Source organism: Pseudophryne corroboree (genome assembly GCF_028390025.1).
Source record: "Pseudophryne corroboree isolate aPseCor3 chromosome 3 unlocalized genomic scaffold, aPseCor3.hap2 SUPER_3_unloc_91, whole genome shotgun sequence".
Taxonomy (NCBI): Eukaryota; Metazoa; Chordata; class Amphibia; order Anura; family Myobatrachidae; genus Pseudophryne; species Pseudophryne corroboree.
The window spans coordinates 14,516-34,008 of record NW_026967587.1 but is presented as its reverse complement, the minus strand read 5'-3'; the positions used below and the strand labels follow the sequence as shown (position 1 = coordinate 34,008).

The following is a 19,493-nucleotide window of genomic DNA, read 5'->3' as shown; positions in this document are numbered from 1 at the left end:
ATATACTTTTTTGGATATTTTCCATCCTCCTATCTGATGGATCTTTAAGTGCGGCCGTCTCAGGAGAGGGTAACGCCACTTGTTTAGATAAGCGTGTTAGCGCCTTGTCCACCCTAGGAGGTGTTTCCCAGCGCTCCCTAACCTCTGGCGGGAAAGGGTATAATGCCAGTAATTTCTTTGAAATTATCAGCTTTTTATCAGGGGCAACCCACGCTTCATTACACACGTCATTTAGTTCTTCTGATTCAGGAAAAACTATAGGTAGTTTTTTCACACCCCACATAATACCCTGTTTAGTGGTACCTGTAGTATCAGCTAAATGTAACGCCTCCTTCATTGCCAAAATCATATAACGTGTGGCCCTACTGGAAAATACGGTTGATTCGTCACCGTCACCACTGGAGTCATCGCCTGTGTCTGGGTCTGTGTCGACCGACTGAGGCAAAGGGCGTTTCACAGCCCCTGACGGTGTTTGAGTCGCCTGGACAGGCACTAATTGATTGTCCGGCCGTCTCATGTCGTCAAACGACTGCTTTAGCGTGTTGACACTATCCCGTAGTTCCATAAATAAAGGCATCCATTCTGGTGTCGACTCCCTAGGGGGTGACATCCTCATATATGGCAATTGCTCTGCCTCCACGCCAATATCGTCCTCATACATGTCGACACACACGTACCGACACACAGCAGACACACAGGGAATGCTCCTAACGAAGACAGGACCCACTAGCCCTTTGGGGAGACAGAGGGAGAGTTTGCCAGCACACACCAAAAGCGCTATATATATATATCAGGGAAAGCCTTATAATAAGTGCTCCCTTATAGCTGCTTTGTTATATCAAAATATCGCCATAAATTTGCCCCCCCTCTCTGTTTTACCCTGTTTCTGTAGTGCAGTGCAGGGGAGAGACTTGGGAGCCGTCCTGACCAGCGGAGCTGTGAGAGGAAATGGCGCCGTGTGCTGAGGAGATAGGCCCCGCCCCTTTTCTGGCGGGCTCGTCTCCCGCTATTTAGAGAAATCAGGCAGGGGTTAAATATCTCCATTTAGCCTCTGGGGGCTATATGTGAGGTATTTTTAGCCTTTATATAGGTTACATTTGCCTCCCAGGGCGCCCCCCTCCCAGCGCCCTGCACCCTCAGTGACTGCCGTGTGAAGTGTGCTGAGAGGAAAATGGCGCACAGCTGCAGTGCTGTGCGCTACCTTTAGAAGACTGCAGGAGTCTTCAGCCGCCGATTCTGGACCTCTTCTGACTTCAGCATCTGCAAGGGGGCCGGCGGCGCGGCTCCGGTGACCATCCAGGCTGTACCTGTGATCGTCCCTCTGGAGCTTGATGTCCAGTAGCCAAGAAGCCAATCCATCCTGCACGCAGGTGAGTTGACTCCTTCTCCCCTCAGTCCCTCGCTGCAGTGATCCTGTTGCCAGCAGGAATCACTGTAAAATAAAAAACCTAGCTAAACTTTTTCTAAGCAGCTCTTTAGGAGAGCCACCTAGATTGCACCCTTCTCGGCCGGGCACAAAAATCTAACTGGAGTCTGGAGGAGGGTCATAGGGGGAGGAGCCAGTACACACCACCTGATCTGGAAAAGCTTTACTTTTTGTGCCCTGTCTCCTGCGGAGCCGCTATTCCCCATGGTCCTTTCAGGAACCCCAGCATCCACTAGGACGATAGAGAAATACAGTTTTTAAACATTAATAAAAACACGGCGCCTAGCGCCCACAATATTTTAAATATGGCGCCAAGCGCCCATTGTCCCGATAATGGCGCCGGGCACTAGGAGTTAACCCCTTCAGTGCCGCGGCGGCCATTTTCCACGTGGGCTGGAGCCTCTCCGGCCACACCGGGCCTTCAGCATAGTTTGGATGACCGCCTCAGAGAATCCTTTGGTCCTCAGGAGTGACGCTTCAAGAGCCACGCCGTCAAAACCAGTCTGGCCAGGTCTGGGTAGACACAAGGGCCCTGAACGAGGAGGTCTGGGCGTTGAGGAAGCAGTAGAGGACATTCCATCGAGAGACCCTGCAGGTCTGAGAACCAGTGCCGGCTGGGCCACGCTGGAGCGACTAGAAGTAGTATTCCTCCTTCTTGCTTGAACTTCCGCAGAACCCTGGGCAGAAGTGACACCGGAGGGAACACGTATGGCAGTCAAAATTTCCATGGAATTACCAGTGCGTCCACGAACGCTGCTTGAGGTTCCCTTGTCCATGATCCGAAGACCGAAACTTTGTGATTGTGTCGAGACACCATCAGTTCTACGTCTGGTAGGCCCCACTTGTCCACTAGGAGTTGAAACACCTCTGGATGAAGGCTCCACTCCCTGGCGTGTACGTCCTGACGACTGAGGAAATCCGCTTCCCAGTTGAGGACACCCGGAATGAACAGTGCCGATATTGCTGGCAGATGGCGTTCCGCCCATTGAAGAATTCTGGAAACTTCCATCATTGCTTTTCGGCTTCGAGTGCCGCCTTGATGATTTATGTATGCCACCACAGTGGTGTTGTCCGTCTGTACTTGAACAGGCCTGTTGAACACAGCCCGCAGTTCCAGAATGTTGATAGGGAGGAGAAATTCCTCCTTGGTCCAGCGATCCTGGAGAGAGTGTTGCTCGAACACCGTGCCCCAGCCCCTCAGACTGGCGTCCGTTGTCAGGAGGACCCAGTTGGGAATCCAGAAGGGATGGCCCCTGCGTAACTGTTGATCCTGGAGCCACCAGAACAGGGACAAGCGGACCTCCGGGGTCAGGACTATCATTTGAGATCTGATCCGCTGAGGCAGACCGTCCCACCTGGATAGGATTAACCATTGGAGAGGACGAGAATGGAACTGAGCGTACTCCACTATGTCGACAGTTGACACCATCAGGCCTAGTACTTGCATCACCGAGAGAACGGACACTCTTGGGCTAGAGAGGAAGTATCTGATCCTGTCCGGAAGCCTCAGGACCTTCTCTGGAGACAGAAACAACCCCTGGCTGTGCGTATCCAGCAGAGCCCCCAGGTGCACCATGCGCCGCGCAGCGACCAGGGAGGACTTTTTCCGATTGATCAGCCACCCGTGGGCTGTGAGGAATTGCACCGTCAGCTGGAGAAGGCTCAGGAGGACATCTTGGGAGCATGCCAGGATCAGCAGGTTGTCCAGATACGACAGGATCCTGATTCCCTGTTGATTAGGGTTAGGGTTAATATGGAGATGACCCGTCATCACTGCCATGACCTTGGTGAAAATCCAAGAGGCTGTGGTCAGTCCAAACGGAATTGATAGTGAAGGTTGCCAATAGCAAACCGCAGATACTGCTGATGTGATATGGCAATAGGTATATGCAGGTAAGCATCCTGTATATCCAGGGATACCATGTAGTCCCCAGGTTCCACGGCCATTTACAATGGAGCGCAGTGTTTCCATACGGAACTTGGACACTCTCACAAACTTGTTCAGTGACTTGAGGTTGAGAATAGGCCGAAAAGACCCATTGGGTTTCGGTACTAGAAACAGGGTCGAGTAGTAGCCCTTCCCTGTTTGGGAGATAGGCACCGGCACCACCACTCTTGTCTCAAGGAGGGATTGGACAACCAAGTGTAGATCTTGCACCTTCAACGGGTCCGATGGGATGACCGTTGCGCAGAACTGGCAAGGGGGACGTCTCTTGAAAGAGACCGCATACCCGTGAGAGACAACTTTCTGCACCCATGCGTCTGAAGTGGTCCTTAACCAGACCTGGGGGAACTGCAGGAGTCGGCCTCCCACACTGGGGTCCCCCAGGGGGAGGCCCGTCCCATTATGCTGCAGGCTTGTCCTGTTTGGAAGCAGGCTGATGGGCAGCCCAGGATTGTATAGATTTGGGCTTACCGGTCTTGGGAGTACAAGGCTTGCTCGAGTACACCTGACCCTTTGATTCACCTGAAGCCCGAAAGGAATGAAAAGTAGTACTTTTAGCTTTTTCGAGCAGGAGGAGTAGAAGAAGGAAGGCCCGCAGTCTTAGCAGAGGCTAAGCCAGTCACGATCTTATTAAGATCTTCTCCAAATAGGATGTCTCCCTTAAAAGGGAGCACCTCCAGAGTCTTCTTGGAATCGAGGTCCACCGTCCAGGACCGCAACCATAGAATCCAGCGAGCCAAAATAGACGTAGTGGACGCTTTAGATGCCAGAATACCTGCCTCAGAGGACACCTCTTCAATATAATGGGAGGCGGTGGTAATATGAGACAGACACTGTTTGGCAATGTCAGAAATATCCCGAGGTAACTCTTCCGCCAAAACCTGAACCCACATATCAATAGCTTTTGCAGCCCAGGAGGCCGCAATAGTGGGCCTGTGAATTGCCCCAGTTAGGGAATAAATAGACTTCAGGCATCCCTCCACACGCTTATCTGTCGGTTCCTTCAGAGAGGTGACAGGCAGAGAAGAGTATACCACAATCCGGGCGACATGAGAGTCTACCGGCGGTGGAGTTTCCCACTTGTTACTCAACTCCGCAGGGATAGGAAAACGAACCAACATCTTCTTGGATAGGGCAAGCGTTTTTTTCTGGGGAGACCCAAGACTCTTGACGTATGCCAATTAGAAGGTCAGAGTGAGGAAAAATGACCTTTGCCACCTTCTGCCGCTTGAATTTATCAAGTTTGTTTGATGCAATATTGGGATCAGCTTCATCATCAATCTGGAGAACCATTTTCATAGCTTCCACTAATTCAGGGACAGCAACCTGAGTGACATGCTCCCCATCAGAGTCCGCTGAGTCAGAATCAGTCGGATCAGTATAGGCCCCATCTTCATCAGAAGAAGTATCTGAAACATGAGTGACATGCTCCCCATCAGAGTCCGCTGAGTCAGAATCAGTCAGATCAGTATAGGCCCCATCTTCATCAGAAGAAGTATCTGAAACATGAGTGACATGCTCCCCATCAGAGTCCGCTGAGTCAGAATCAGTCGGATCAGTATAGGCCCCATCTTCATCAGAAGAAGTATCTGAAACCTGAGTGACATGCTCCCCATCAGAGTCCGCTGAGTCAGAATCAGTCAGATCAGTATAGGCCCCATCCTCATCAGAAGTATCTGAAACATGAGTGACATGCTCCCCATCAGAGTCCGCTGAGTCAGAATCAGTCAGATCAGTATAGGCCCCATCCTCATCAGAAGTATCTGAAACATGAGTGACATGCTCCCCATCAGAGTCCGCTGAGTCAGAATCAGTCAGATCAGTATAGGCCCCATCTTCATCAGAAGTATCTGAAACATGAGTGACATGCTCCCCATCAGAGTCCACTGAGTCAGAATCAGTCGGATCAGTATAGGCCCCATCTTCATCAGAAGAAGTATCTGAAACATGAGTGACATGCTCCCCATCAGAGTCCGCTGAGTCAGAATCAGTCGGATCAGTATAGACACCATCTTCATCAGAAGAAGTATCTGAAACATGAGTGACATGCTCTACATCAGAGTCCGCTGAGTCAGAATCAGTCAGATCAGTATAGGCCCCATCCTCATCAGAAGTATCTGAAACATGAGTGGATTGAGAGGTGGAAACCACGCGCTTGGAGTGCACTTTAGCCCCCAAGGGCTGAGTGTAGACTTCTGTTTAACCAAAGATTTATTTAAAACCTGTATCTGGTTAGATAGTGTGTCCGCCTAAGGCGGAGTAGCTACAGGGACAATTTGTGGCTGAAATGGCACAGGCAGTCCCACAGGGGGCGTAAGACGTGTTACCGAAGTATTTAACATAAAGGAGAAGGTAGCCCAGGGTGGCTCCTGATTGGCCACGAGTGCTACAGGTGGAGTGGGAGAGGTAAGGAACCCAGCACCCACATCCCCAGCAGCAGTTCCCCCCCCTGGTAAATCCGTGGCACTCCTGCCCTGTGTGGCAGACAATATGAGGAATGTAGCCGTGGGGCACACAGTACAATAAGAATACCGTATAGCAATCCCCTGATATATGTGCTAATAAAAGCAGGACACAAACAGAGAATGAAGTCGGTATGGGGTGACTGAAAATACACTGAGCTGTACAGACCCTGACGCACTTATCCTCTCAGGTCTCAGAATATAGTGATAGTAAGGGTGTGATACTCTAAAGGAAAATACACTGAGCTGTACAGACCCTGACGCACTTACCCTCTCAGGGCACAGAATATAGTGATAGTAAGGGTGTAATACTCTAAAGGAAAACACACAGCAGCTGTAGGCACACTCAGTCACAAGCACAATGCAGGAGTAATGTACAAACAATAATACTGCACTGGTCAGGCAAATTACATACAACAGCAGATAGATATAACAATGTATATCACAGAATAATTGTACTATATACGCTGTCTATATGACATGTAGAATACTCAGGTGTCCTGTATAAGTACGGCGCTGGAACAGGCGAATATACAGAGGAGACAGCCCCCAGCAATCCCAAATAGAGCAGCTCTTAGCTAAAAATGGCGCCAGGTCTCAGCAGGGAGGGGAAAGTGAAAGCAGCTCCAGGGCGGGTACATCTGCAGGAGATGGCACCCGGAGCTGGGGGGAGGGGCTACAGGCAGCGCTCTATCCCCACAGTGCTGGACTTCACCACCGGTACTTAGTGGAGCCTGTGAAATGTAAGCCTGCACTCTGTGACTGCCCTGGTGGATATAGTGGGGTCCCTGAGCAGCACAGTATCCACGCCAGCCGCACGGTCCGTCTCCCATAAGCCGCGAGCGAATCGCAATTTGTACCTGGCGGGTCCCCCTGGGAGACCCTCTTACCTCCTCCTGCAGCCACGCGATCCTGGAGGTGAGCAGCGGCGGTGTGCCAAAGTACCGGTGCGTCTCTGCTGTAATTACCCGGGAACCAGGGCGCGGGAGTATACAGCGCGGCATAGGGGAGATGATGGAGCCGCAGCACAGCATGTCTCCCAGACATAGAAGTGCTGCGGCTCAGTCTTCTAATAAAAGCTTTCTTGAATTTCTTCTATTTTTTCTTCAGGGCCACCTCAGGCAGCCCCACCTGTTAGTGTCCTGCGCTGCAGGCACCAACTTAAAAACTGAGCTCCTGTGCTGGAGGCGGGGCTATAGAGGAGGTGGTGCAGTGCATCCTGGGAACAGTCAAAGCTTTTAGCCTGTTGGTGCCTCGAATCAAGATCCAACTCTACACCCCGATGTTATTCCCTGTGGAATACCAGTGTACCCCGCTGCAGAAATGTAGGGTATATATATAGGGGGTATATGAGATATATAGGGAGGTATATGAGGTATACAGGGAGATATATACATATACATACATATACAGGGAGGTATATGAGGTATACAGGGAGGCATATATGAGGTATATACAGGAAGATATATATATATATATATATATGTATGAGGTATATGAGGTATACAGGGAGGTATATATGAGGTATATACAGGAAGATATAGATAGGAGGTATATGAGGTATACAGGGATATATATATATATATATATATATATATATATATATGAGGTATATATAAATTATATATATATATATATTATTTGAATGAGGTATACAAGGAGGTATATATATATGAGATATACAGGAAGGTATATATGTAGGGGATATATGAGGTATATACAGGAAGATATATATAGGAGGTATATGAGGTATACAGAAAGGTATATATGAGGTATATACAGGAAGATATATATAGGGGTTATGAGGTATACAGTGAGGTATATGAGGTATACAGGAAGGTATATATGTAGGGGATATATGAGGTATATACAGGAAGATATATATAAGGGGTATATGAGGTATACAGGGAGGTATATGAGGTATACAGGGAGGTATATATGAGGTATATACAGGAAGATATATATATATATATATATATGAGGTATACAGGGAGGTATATATGAGGTATATACAGGAAGATATATATATATATATATAGGAGGTATACAGGGAGGTATATATGAGGTATATACAGAAAGATATATATATATATATACATACGAGGTATACAGGGAGGTATATGAGGTATACAGGGAGGTATATGAGGCATATAGGGAGGTATATATTAGGTATATACAGGAAGATATATATAGGAGGTATACAGGGAGATATGAGGTACATACAGGACTATATATATATATATATATATATATATGGTACATATATATATATATATATATATATATATGAGGTACACAGGAAGGTATATATGTAGGGGATATATGAGGTATACAGAAATATATATATACTGCTCAAAAAAAATAAAGGGAACACTTAAACAACACAATGTAACTCCAAGTCAATCACACTGGCCACTTAGGAAGCAACACTGATTGATAATCAATTTCACATGCTGTTGTGCAAATGGAATAGACAACAGGTGGGAATTATAGGCAATTAGCAAGACACCCCCAATAAAGGAGTTGTTCTGCAAGTGGTGACCACAGACCACTTCTCAGCTCCTATGCTTTCTGGCTGATGTTTTGGTCACTTTTGAAAGCTGGCGGTGCTTTCACTCTAGTGGTAGCATGAGACGGAGTCTACAACCCACACAAGTGGCTCAGGTAGTGCAGCTCATCCAGGATGGCACATCAATGCGAGCTGTGGCAAGAAGCTTTGCTGTGTCTGTCAGCGTAGTGTCCAGAGCATGGAGGCGCTACCAGGAGACAGGCCAGTACATCAGGAGATGTGGAGGAGGCCGTAGGAGGGCAACAACCCAGCAGCAGAACCGCTACCTCCGCCTTTGTGCAAAGAGGAACAGGAGGAGCACTGCCAGAGCCCTACAAAATGACCTCCAGCAAGCCACAAATGTGCATGTGTCTACTCAAATGATCAGAAACAGACTCCATGAGGGTGGTATGAGGGCCCGACGTCCACAGGTGGGGGTTGTGCTTACAGCCCAACACCATGCAGGAAGTTTGGCATTTGCCAGAGAACACCAAGATTAGCAAATTTGCCACTGGCGCCCTGTGCTCTTCACAGATGAAAGCAGGTTCTCACTGAGCACATGTGACAGACGTGACAGAGTCTGGAGACGCCAAGGGGAACGTTCTGCTTCCTGCAACATCCTCCAGCATGACCGGTTTGGCAGTGGGTCAGTAATGGTGTGGGGTGGCATTTCTTTGGGGGGCCACACAGCCCTCCATGTGCTCACCAGAGGTAGCCTGACTGCCATTAGGTACCGAGATGAGATCCTTAGACCCCTTGTGAGACCATATGCTGGTGCGGTTGGCCCTGGGTTCCTCCTAATGCAAGACAATGCTAGACCTCATGTGGCTGGAGTGTGTCAGCAGTTCCTGCAAGACGAAGGCATTGATGCTATGGACTGGCCCGCCCGTTCCCCAGACCTGAATCCAATTGAGCACATCATGTGTCGCTCCATCCACCAATGCCACGTTGCACCACAGACTGTCCAGGAGTTGGCGGATGCTTTAGTCCAGGTCTGGGAGGAGATCCCTCAGGAGACCATCCGCCACCTCATCAGGAGCATGCCCAGGCATTGTAGGGAGGTCATACAGGCACGTGGAGGCCACACACACTACTGAGCCTCATTTTGACTTGTTTTAAGGACATTACATCAAAGTTGGATCAGCCTGTAGTGTGTTTTTCCACTTTAATTTTGAGTATGACACCAAATCCAGACCTCCATGGGTTAATAAATTTGATTTCCATTGATAATTTTTGTGTGATTTTGTTGTCAGCACATTCAACTATGTAAAGAACAAAGTATTTATAGGAATATTTCATTCATTCAGATCTAGGATGTGTTATTTTAGTGTTCCCTTTATTTTTTGAGCAGTGTATATATAGGAGGTGTATGAGGTATACAGGGAGGTATATATGAGGTATATACAGGAAGATATATATATATATATATATATATATATATATGAGGTATATGTGGTATACAGGGAGGTATATGAGATATACAGGAAGGTATATAAGGTATACAGGGAGGTATATATATACATATAGCAGGTATATGAGGTATACAGTGAGGTATATTTATATATAGGGGTATATGAGGTATACAGGGAGGTATATTTATATATAGGGGGTATATGAGGTATACAGGTAGGTATAATTATATATAGGGGGTATATGAGGTATACAGGGAGGTATATGAGGTATACAGGTAGGTATAATTATATATAGGGGGTATATGAGGTATACAGGTAGGTATAATTATATATAGGGGGTATATGAGGTATACAGGGAGGTATATTTATATATAGGGGTATATGAGGTATACAGGGAGGTATATTTATATATAGGGGGTATATGAGGTATACAGGGAGGTATATGAGGTATACAGTGAGGTATAATTATATATAGGGGGTATATGAGGTATACAGGGAGGTATATGAGGTATACAGGTAGGTATAATTATATATAGGGGGTATATGAGGTATACAGGTAGGTATAATTATATATAGGGGGTATATGAGGTATACAGGGAGGTATATTTATATATAGGGGGTATATGAGGTATACAGGGAGGTATATTTATATATAGGGGGTATATGAGGTATACAGGGAGGTATATGAGGTATACAGGTAGGTATAATTATATATAGGGGTATATGAGGTATACAGGGAGGTATATTTATATATAGGGGGTATATGAGGTATACAGGGAGGTATATATACATATAGCAGGTATATGATGTATACAGGGAGGTATATATACATATAGCAGGTATATGGGGTATACAGGGAGGTATATATACATATAGCAGGTATATGGGGTATACAGGGAGGTATATATACATATAGCAGGTATATGATGTATACAGGGAGGTATATATACATATAGCAGGTATATGGGGTATACAGGGAGGTATATATACATATCAGGTATATGGGGTATACAGGGAGGTATATATATATATATAGGGGGTATATGAGGTATACAGGGAGGTATATATACATATAGCAGGTATATGATGTATACAGGGAGGTATATATACATATAGCAGGTATAGGAGGTATACATGGAGGTATAGGAGGTATACAGGGAGGTATATGAGGTATACAGGTAGGTATAATTATATATAGGGGGTATATGAGGTATACAGGGAGGTATATTTATATATAGGGGGTATATGAGGTATACAGGGAGGTATATATACATATAGCAGGTACATGATGTATACAGGGAGGTATATATACATATAGCAGGTATATGGGGTATACAGGGAGGTATATATACATATAGCAGGTATATGGGGTATACAGGGAGGTATATATACATATAGCAGGTATATGGGGTATACAGGGAGGTATATTTATATATAGGGGGTATGTGAGGTATACAGGGAGGTATATATACATATAGCAGGTATATGATGTATACAGGGAGGTATATATACATATAGCAGGTATAGGAGGTATACATGGAGGTATAGGAGGTATACAGGGAGGTATATGAGGTATACAGGGAGGTATAATTATATATAGGGGGTATATGAGGTATACAGGGAGGTATATTTATATACAGGGGGTATATGAGGTATACAGGGAGGTATATTTATATATAGGGGGTATATGAGGTATACAGGGAGGTATATGAGGTATACAGGTAGGTATAATTATATATAGGGGGTATATGAGGTATACAGGGAGGTATATTTATATATAGGGGGTATATGAGGTATACAGGGAGGTATATTTATATATAGGGGGTATAATAAGATTTTACTTACCGATAAATCTATTTCTCGTAGTCCGTAGTGGATGCTGGGGACTCCGTCAGGACCATGGGGATTAGCGGCTCCGCAGGAGACAGGGCACAAAAATAAAGCTTTAGGATCAGGTGGTGTGCACTGGCTCCTCCCCCTATGACCCTCCTCCAAGCCTCAGTTAGGATACTGTGCCCGGACGAGCGTACACAATAAGGAAGGATTTTGAATCCCGGGTAAGACTCATACCAGCCACACCAATCACACCGTACAACTTGTGATCGGAACCCAGTTAACAGTATGACAACGTAGGAGCCTCTGAACAGACGGCTCACAACAATAATAACCCGATTTTTGTACCAATAACTAGGTACAAGTATTGCAGACAATCCGCACTTGGGATGGGCGCCCAGCATCCACTACGGACTACGAGAAATAGATTTATCGGTAAGTAAAATCTTATTTTCTCTAACGTCCTAGTGGATGCTGGGGACTCCGTCAGGACCATGGGGATTATACCAAAGCTCCCAAACGGGCGGGAGAGTGCGGATGACTCTGCAGCACCGAATGAGAGAACTCCAGGTCCTCTTTAGCCAGGGTATCAAATTTGTAGAATTTTACAAACGTGTTCTCCCCCCGACCACGTAGTTGCTCGGCAGAGTTGTAATGCCGAGACCCCTCGGGCAGCCGCCCAGGATGAGCCCACCTTCCTTGTGGAATGGGCATTTACATATTTTGGCTGTGGCAGGCCTGCCACATAATGTGCAAGCTGAATTGTACTACACATCTAACTAGCAATCGTCTGCTTAGAAGCAGGAGCACCCAGCTTGTTGGGTGCATACAGGATAACAGCAAGTCAGTTTTCCTGACTCCAGCCGTCCTGGAAACCGATATTTTCAGGGCCCTGACAACATCTAGCAACTTGGAGTCCTCCAAGTCCCTAGTAGCCGCAGGTACCACAATAAGCTGGTTCAGGTGAAACGCTGACACCACCTTAGGGAGAAACTGGGGACGAGTCCGCAGCTCTGCCCTGTCCGAATGGACAATCAGATATGGGCTTTTGTGAGACAAAGCCGCCAATTTTGACACTCGCCTGGCCGAGGCCAGGGCCAACATCATGGTCACTTTCCATGTGAGATATTTCAAATCCACAGATTTGAGCGGTTTAAACCAATGTGATTTGAGGAATCCCAGAACTACGTTGAGATCCCACAGTGCCACTGGAGGCACAAAAGGGGGTTGTATATGCAGTACTCCCTTGACAAACTTCTGGACTTCAGGAACTGAAGCCAATTCTTTCTGGAAGAAAATCGACAGGGCCGAAATTTGAACCTTAATGGACCCCAATTTGAGGCCCATAGACACTCCTGTTTGCAGGAAATGCAGGAATCGACCGAGTTGAAATTTCTTCGTGGGGCCTTCCTGGCCTCACACCACGCAACATATTTTTGCCACATGTGGTGATAATGTTGTGCGGTCACCTCCTTCCTGGCTTTGACCAGGGTAGGAATGACTTCTTCCGGAATGCCTTTTTCCCTTAGGATCCGGCGTTCAACCGCCATGCCGTCAAACGCAGCCGCGGTAAGTCTTGGAACAGACATGGTACTTGCTGAAGCAAGTCCCTTCTTAGCGGCAGAGGCCATGAGTCCTCTGTGAGCATCTCTTGAAGTTCCGGGTACCAAGTCCTTCTTGGCCAATCCGGAGCCACGAGTATAGTTCTTACTCCTCTACGTCTTATAATTCTCAGTACCTTGGGTATGAGAAGCAGAGGAGGAAACACATACACCGACTGGTACGCCCACGGTGTTACCAGAACGTCCACAGCTATTGCCTGAAAGTCTCTTGACCTGGCGCAATACCTGTCCAGTTTTTTGTTCAGGCGGGACGCCATCATGTACACCTTTGGTCTTTCCCAACGGTTCACAATCATGTGGAAAACTTCCCGATGAAGTCCCCACTCTCCCGGGTGGAGGTCGTGCCTGCTGAGGAAGTCTGCTTCCCAGTTGTCCACTCCCGGAATGAACACTGCTGACAGTGCTATCACATGATTTTCCGCCCAGCGAAAAATCCTTGCAGTTTTTTCCATTGCCCTCCTGCTTCTTGTGCCGCCCTGTCTGTTTACGTGGGCGACTGCCGTGATGTTGTCCCACTGGATCAATACCGGCTGACCTTGAAGCAGAGGTCTTGCTAAGCTTAGAGCATTATAAATTGCCCTTAGCTCCAGTATATTTATGTGGAGAAAAGTCTCCAGACTTGATCACACTCCCTGGAAATTTTTTCCCTGTGTGACTGCTCCCCAGCCTCTCAGGCTGGCCTCCGTGGTCACCAGCATCCAATCCTGAATGCCGAATCTGCGGCCCTCTAGAAAATGAGCACTCTGTAACCACCACAGGAGAGACACCCTTGTCCTTGGAGATAGGGTTATCCGCTGATGCATCTGAAGATGCGATCCGGACCATTTGTCCAGCAGATCCCACTGAAAAGTTCTTCGTGGAATCTGCCGAATGGAATCGCTTCGTAATAAGCCACCATTTTTCCCAGGACTCTTGTGCAATGATGCACTGACACTTTTCCTGGTTTTAGGAGGTTCCTGACTAGCTCGGATAACTCCCTGGCTTTCTCCTCCGGGAGAAACACCTTTTTCTGGACTGTGTCCAGAATCATCCCTAGGAACAGCAGACGTGTCGTCGGAAACAACTGCGGTTTTGGAATATTTAGAATCCACCCGTGCTGTCGTAGAACTACTTGAGATAGTGCTACTCCGACCTCCAACTGTTCTCTGGACCTTGCTCTTATCAGGAGGTCGTCCATTTTCTTCGAAGAAGAATCATCATTTCGGGCATTACCTTGGTAAAGACCCGGAGTGCCGTGGACAATCCAAACGGCAGCGTCTGAAACTGATAGTGACAGTTCTGTACCACGAACCTGAGATACCCTTGGTGAGAAGGGCAAATTGGGACATGGAGGTAAGCATCCCTGATGTCCCGGGACACCATATAGTCCCCTTCTTCCTGGTTCGCTATCACTGCTCTGAGTGACTCCATCTTGATTTGAACCTTTGTAAGTGTTCAAATATTTCAGATTTAGAATAGGTCTCACCGAGCCTTCTGGTTTCAGTACCACAATATAGTGTGGAATAATACCCCTTTCCTTGTTGTAGGAGGGGTACTTTGATTATCACCTGCTGGGAATACAGCTTGTGAATTGTTTCCAATACTGGCTCCCTGTCGGAGGGAGACGTTGGTAAAGCAGACTTCAGGAACCTGCGAGGGGAACGTCTCGACTTTCCAATCTGTACCCCTGGGATACTACTTGTAGGATCCAGGGGTCCTGTACGGCTCCAGCGTCATGCTGAGAACTTGGCAGAAGCGGTGGAAGGCTTCTGTTCCTGGGAATGGGCTGCCTGCTGCAGTCTTCTTCCCTTTCCTCTATCCCTGGGCAGATATGCTTATGGGGACGAAAGGACTGAGGCTGAAAAGACGGTGTCTTTTTCAGCATAGATGTGACTTAGGGTAAAAACGGTGGATTTCCCAGCAGTTGCCGTGGCCACCAGGTCCGATGGACCGACCCCAAATAACTCCTCCCCTTTATACGGCAATACATCTTTGTGCCGTTTGGAATCTGCATCACCTGACCACTGTCGTGTCCATAAACATCTTTTGGCAGATATGGACATCGCACTTACTCTTGATGCCAGAGTGCAAATATCCCTCTGTGCATCTCGCATATATAGAAATGCATTTTTTAAATGCTCTATAGTAAATAAAATACTGTCCCTGTCAAGGGTATCAATATTTTCAGTCAGGGAATCCGACCAAGCCACCCCAGCACTGCACATCCAGGCTGAGGCGATCGCTGGTCGCAGTATAACACCAGTATGTGTGTATATACTTTTTAGGATATTTTCCAGCCTCCTATCAGCTGGTTCCTTGAGGGCGGCCGTATGTGGAGACGGTACCGCCACTTGTTTTGATAAGCGTGTGAGCGCCTTATCCACCCTAAGGGGTGTTTCCCAACGCGCCCTAACTTCTGGCGGGAAAAGGGTATACCGCCAATAATTTTCTATCGGGGGAACCCCGCGCCTCATCACACACTTCATTTAATTTATCTGATTCAGGAAAACTATAGGTAGTTTTTCCACATCCCACATAATACCCTTTTTTGTGGTACTTGTAGTATCAGAAATATGTAACACCTCCTTCATTGCCCTTAACAAGTAACGTGTGGCCCTAAAGGAAAATACGTTTGTTTCTTCACCGTCGACACTGGAGTCAGTGTCCGTGTCTGTGTCGACCGACTGAGGTAAAATGGGCATTATAACGTCCCTGACGGTGTTTTAGACGCCTGGACAGATACTAATATGTTTGCCGGCCGTCTCATGTCGTCAACCGACTTGCAGCGTGTTGACATTATCACGTAATTCCTTAAATAAGCCATCCATTCCGGTGTCGACTCCCTAGAGAGTGACATCACCATTACAGGCAATTTGCTCCGCCTCCCAACATCGTCCTCATACATGTCGACACACACGTACCGACACACAGCACACACACAGGGAATGCTCTGATAGAGGACAGGACCTACTAGCCCTTTGGGGAGACAGAGGGAGAGTTTGCCAGCACACACCAAAAACGCTATAATTATACAGGGACAACCTTTATATAAGTGCTTTTCCCTTATAGCATTTTAATATATGTAGTCATATCGCCAAATCAGTGCCCCCCCTCTCTGTTTTAACCCTGTTTCTGTAGTGCAGTGCAGGGGAGAGCCTGGGAGCCTTCCCACCAGCATTTCTGTGAGGGAAAATGGCGCTGTGTGCTGAGGAGAATAGGCCCCGCCCCCTTTTCGGCGGGCTTCTTCTCCCGTTTTTCTGAGACCTGGCAGGGGTTAAATACATCCATATAGCCCCCAGGGGCTATATGTGATGTATTTTTAGCCAGAATAAGGTACTATCATTGCTGCCCAGGGCGCCCCCCCAGCACCCTGCACCCTCAGTGACCGCTGCTATGAAGTGTGCTGACAACAATGGCGCACAGCTGCAGTGCTGTGCGCTACCTCAGGAAGACTGAAAAGTCTTCTGCCGCCTGCTTCTGGACCTCTTCCATCTTCGGCATCTGCAAGGGGGGTCGGCGGCGCGGCTCCGGGACGAACCCCAGGGTGAGACCTGTGTTCCGACTCCCTCTGGAGCTAATGGTGTCCAGTAGCCTAAGAAGCCAATCCATCCTGCACGCAGGTGAGTTCACTTCTCTCCCCTAAGTCCCTCGTTGCAGTGAGCCTGTTGCCAGCAGGACTCACTGAAAATAAGAAACCTAAAAACTTTTTCTAAGCAGCTCTTTAGGAGAGCCACCTAGATTGCACCCTGCTCGGACGGGCACAAAAACCTAACTGAGGCTTGGAGGAGGGTCATAGGGGGAGGAGCCAGTGCACACCACCTGATCCTAAAGCTTTATTTTTGTGCCCTGTCTCCTGCGGAGCCGCTAATCCCCATGGTCCTGACGGAGTCCCCAGCATCCACTAGGACGTTAGAGAAATGAGGTATACAGGGAGGTATATTTATATACAGGGAGGTATATTTATATACAGGGGGTATATGAGGTATACAGGGAGGTATATTTATATATAGGGGGTATATGAGGTATACAGGGAGGTATATGAGGTATACAGGGAGGTATAATTATATATAGGGGGTATATGAGGTATACAGGGAGGTATATTTATATATATATATATATATATATAGGGGGTATATGAGGTATACAGGGAGGTATATATACATATAGCAGGTATATGATGTATACAGGGAGGTATATATACATATAGCAGGTATAGGAGGTATACATGGAGGTATAGGAGGTATACAGGGAGGTATATATACATATAGCAGGTATAGGAGGTATACATGGAGGTATAGGAGGTATACAGGGAGGTATATATACATATAGGAGGTATACATGGAGGTATAGGAGGTATACAGGGACGTATATTTATATATAGGGGGTATATGAGGTATACAGGGAGGTATATGAGGTATACAGGTAGGTATAATTATATATAGGGGGTATATGAGGTATACAGGTAGGTATAATTATATATAGGGGATATATGAGGTATACAGGTAGGTATAATTATATATAGGGGGTATATGAGGTATACAGGGAGGTATATATATATATATAGGGGGTATATGAGGTATACAGGGAGGTATATGAGGTATACAGGTAGGTATAATTATATATAGGGGGTATATGAGGTATACAGGGAGGTATATTTATATATAGGGGGTATACGAGGTATACAGGGAGGTATATATACATATAGCAGGTATATGATGTATACAGGGAGGTATATATACATATAGCAGGTATATGATGTATACAGGGAGGTATATTTATATATAGGGGGTATACGAGGTATACAGGGAGGTATATATACATATAGCAGGTATATGATGTATACAGGGAGGTATATATACATATAGCAGGTATATGATGTATACAGGGAGGTATATATACATATAGCAGGTATATGGGGTATACAGGGAGGTATATAATGCACCCAGATGATAATAAATCACTACTCACCGGCAGCCACATCTGTCCTCTGTCTCTGATAACTAGAGCCGGAGCCGGAAGTTGCTTACCGGAAGCACACAGCTTGCGTTCCATGCCGCTTCCGGGTATTGCGTTCCACGGCGCTTGCGGCTGGTCTCAGTATGAGCTGTATCACCCGCCGGCGTCAGTCCTCTCGGGAGGCAATAAGGGGCGGGGCTAATAGTGCATGTGCTTCCTATCTGTCACTAGGGATGTCCATAGACGGGTCAGGGTTCGGGTATTAGGGTTAGGGTATTAGGGTGTTAGGGTTACTGTATTAGGGTTAGGGTATTAGGGTGTTAGGTTTATTAGGGTTATTAGGTTTAGGGTATTAGGGTGTTAGGGTTATTAGGGTATTAGGGTTCGGGTATTAGGGTGTTAGGGTTATTAGGGTATTAGAACTGAATACCAAATTACCTAGCTGACAGCGCCTAAATAAATAAATAAATAAATACCGATATGCAATCGCACCTAAGCGCTGCCGGGAATAGGCACTGTGCGTGTGCCTATGAATGCAATGTTAAAAAAGAAAAAAAAGGGTCGGCTGCGCTTATGGTGTTTTACAAATAGGTATAAATCATGGAGAGTTGACAGATTTATATATAAACCAGGTTTATTATGATATAAAATACATCAACAAATCATGTGTAACCTAATAAATGAATAGCTGTACTCTGAGACACCGTTATGTAAACACACAGTATCAATCAAGCTCTATGTATAATGTTCCCCTGATTCAGGGTTTCGGATTGTTACTTGTTATCAATTGTAACCAAGATGAAACTTGAATAGTAACACTTAAACTCTGCAATAAATTGTAACTAAAAGATGGATAAAGACTGATTTATGTAGGACGGACCACACGCAAATTGAAAATTCGCTTTCTAGAACACAGGCGCAATATTTTAAAGGGATATCCTCTGCACAGTGTATCTCGACACTTTGCAGAATTCCATGAAAAGAACCCACAGCACGTCCACCTCATAGGCATTGAAATCATTCCATCAACCCCCAGGGGAGGTGATAGATACAGGAAACTGTGCCAAAGAGAAAACTATTGGATCCATCAGTTGAAAACCCTCGTTCCTGAGGGACTCAACGAAACAATTGAATTTGACCTTTAATGTGATCTGAGGTATATTTTAAATCATGAATAACTCTTTCTGTGCTGCATACTGGTATGGGTGTCCATGTCAGACTATGTATAAATATGTCCATGCCTAGGGGATACACTACTATTATATAATACACCATATATAGTATTCACCCATTTATAATTTTGCATGTGA

General features: G+C 46.4%; 1 protein-coding gene across 1 annotated transcript in view; it reads right to left on the bottom strand.

Moving 5' to 3' along the window:
- LOC134984909 (oocyte zinc finger protein XlCOF7.1-like) overlaps positions 1–18,302 on the bottom strand; it is a 110,234-nt gene extending 91,932 nt beyond the window's left edge. Inside the window, exon 1 of the mRNA XM_063950379.1 lies at positions 18,196–18,302. The gene's annotated coding sequence lies outside the window, so the exon portion shown is untranslated. The remainder of the gene's footprint in view (positions 1–18,195) is intronic.
- Positions 18,303–19,493: the final 1,191 nt, after the last annotated feature.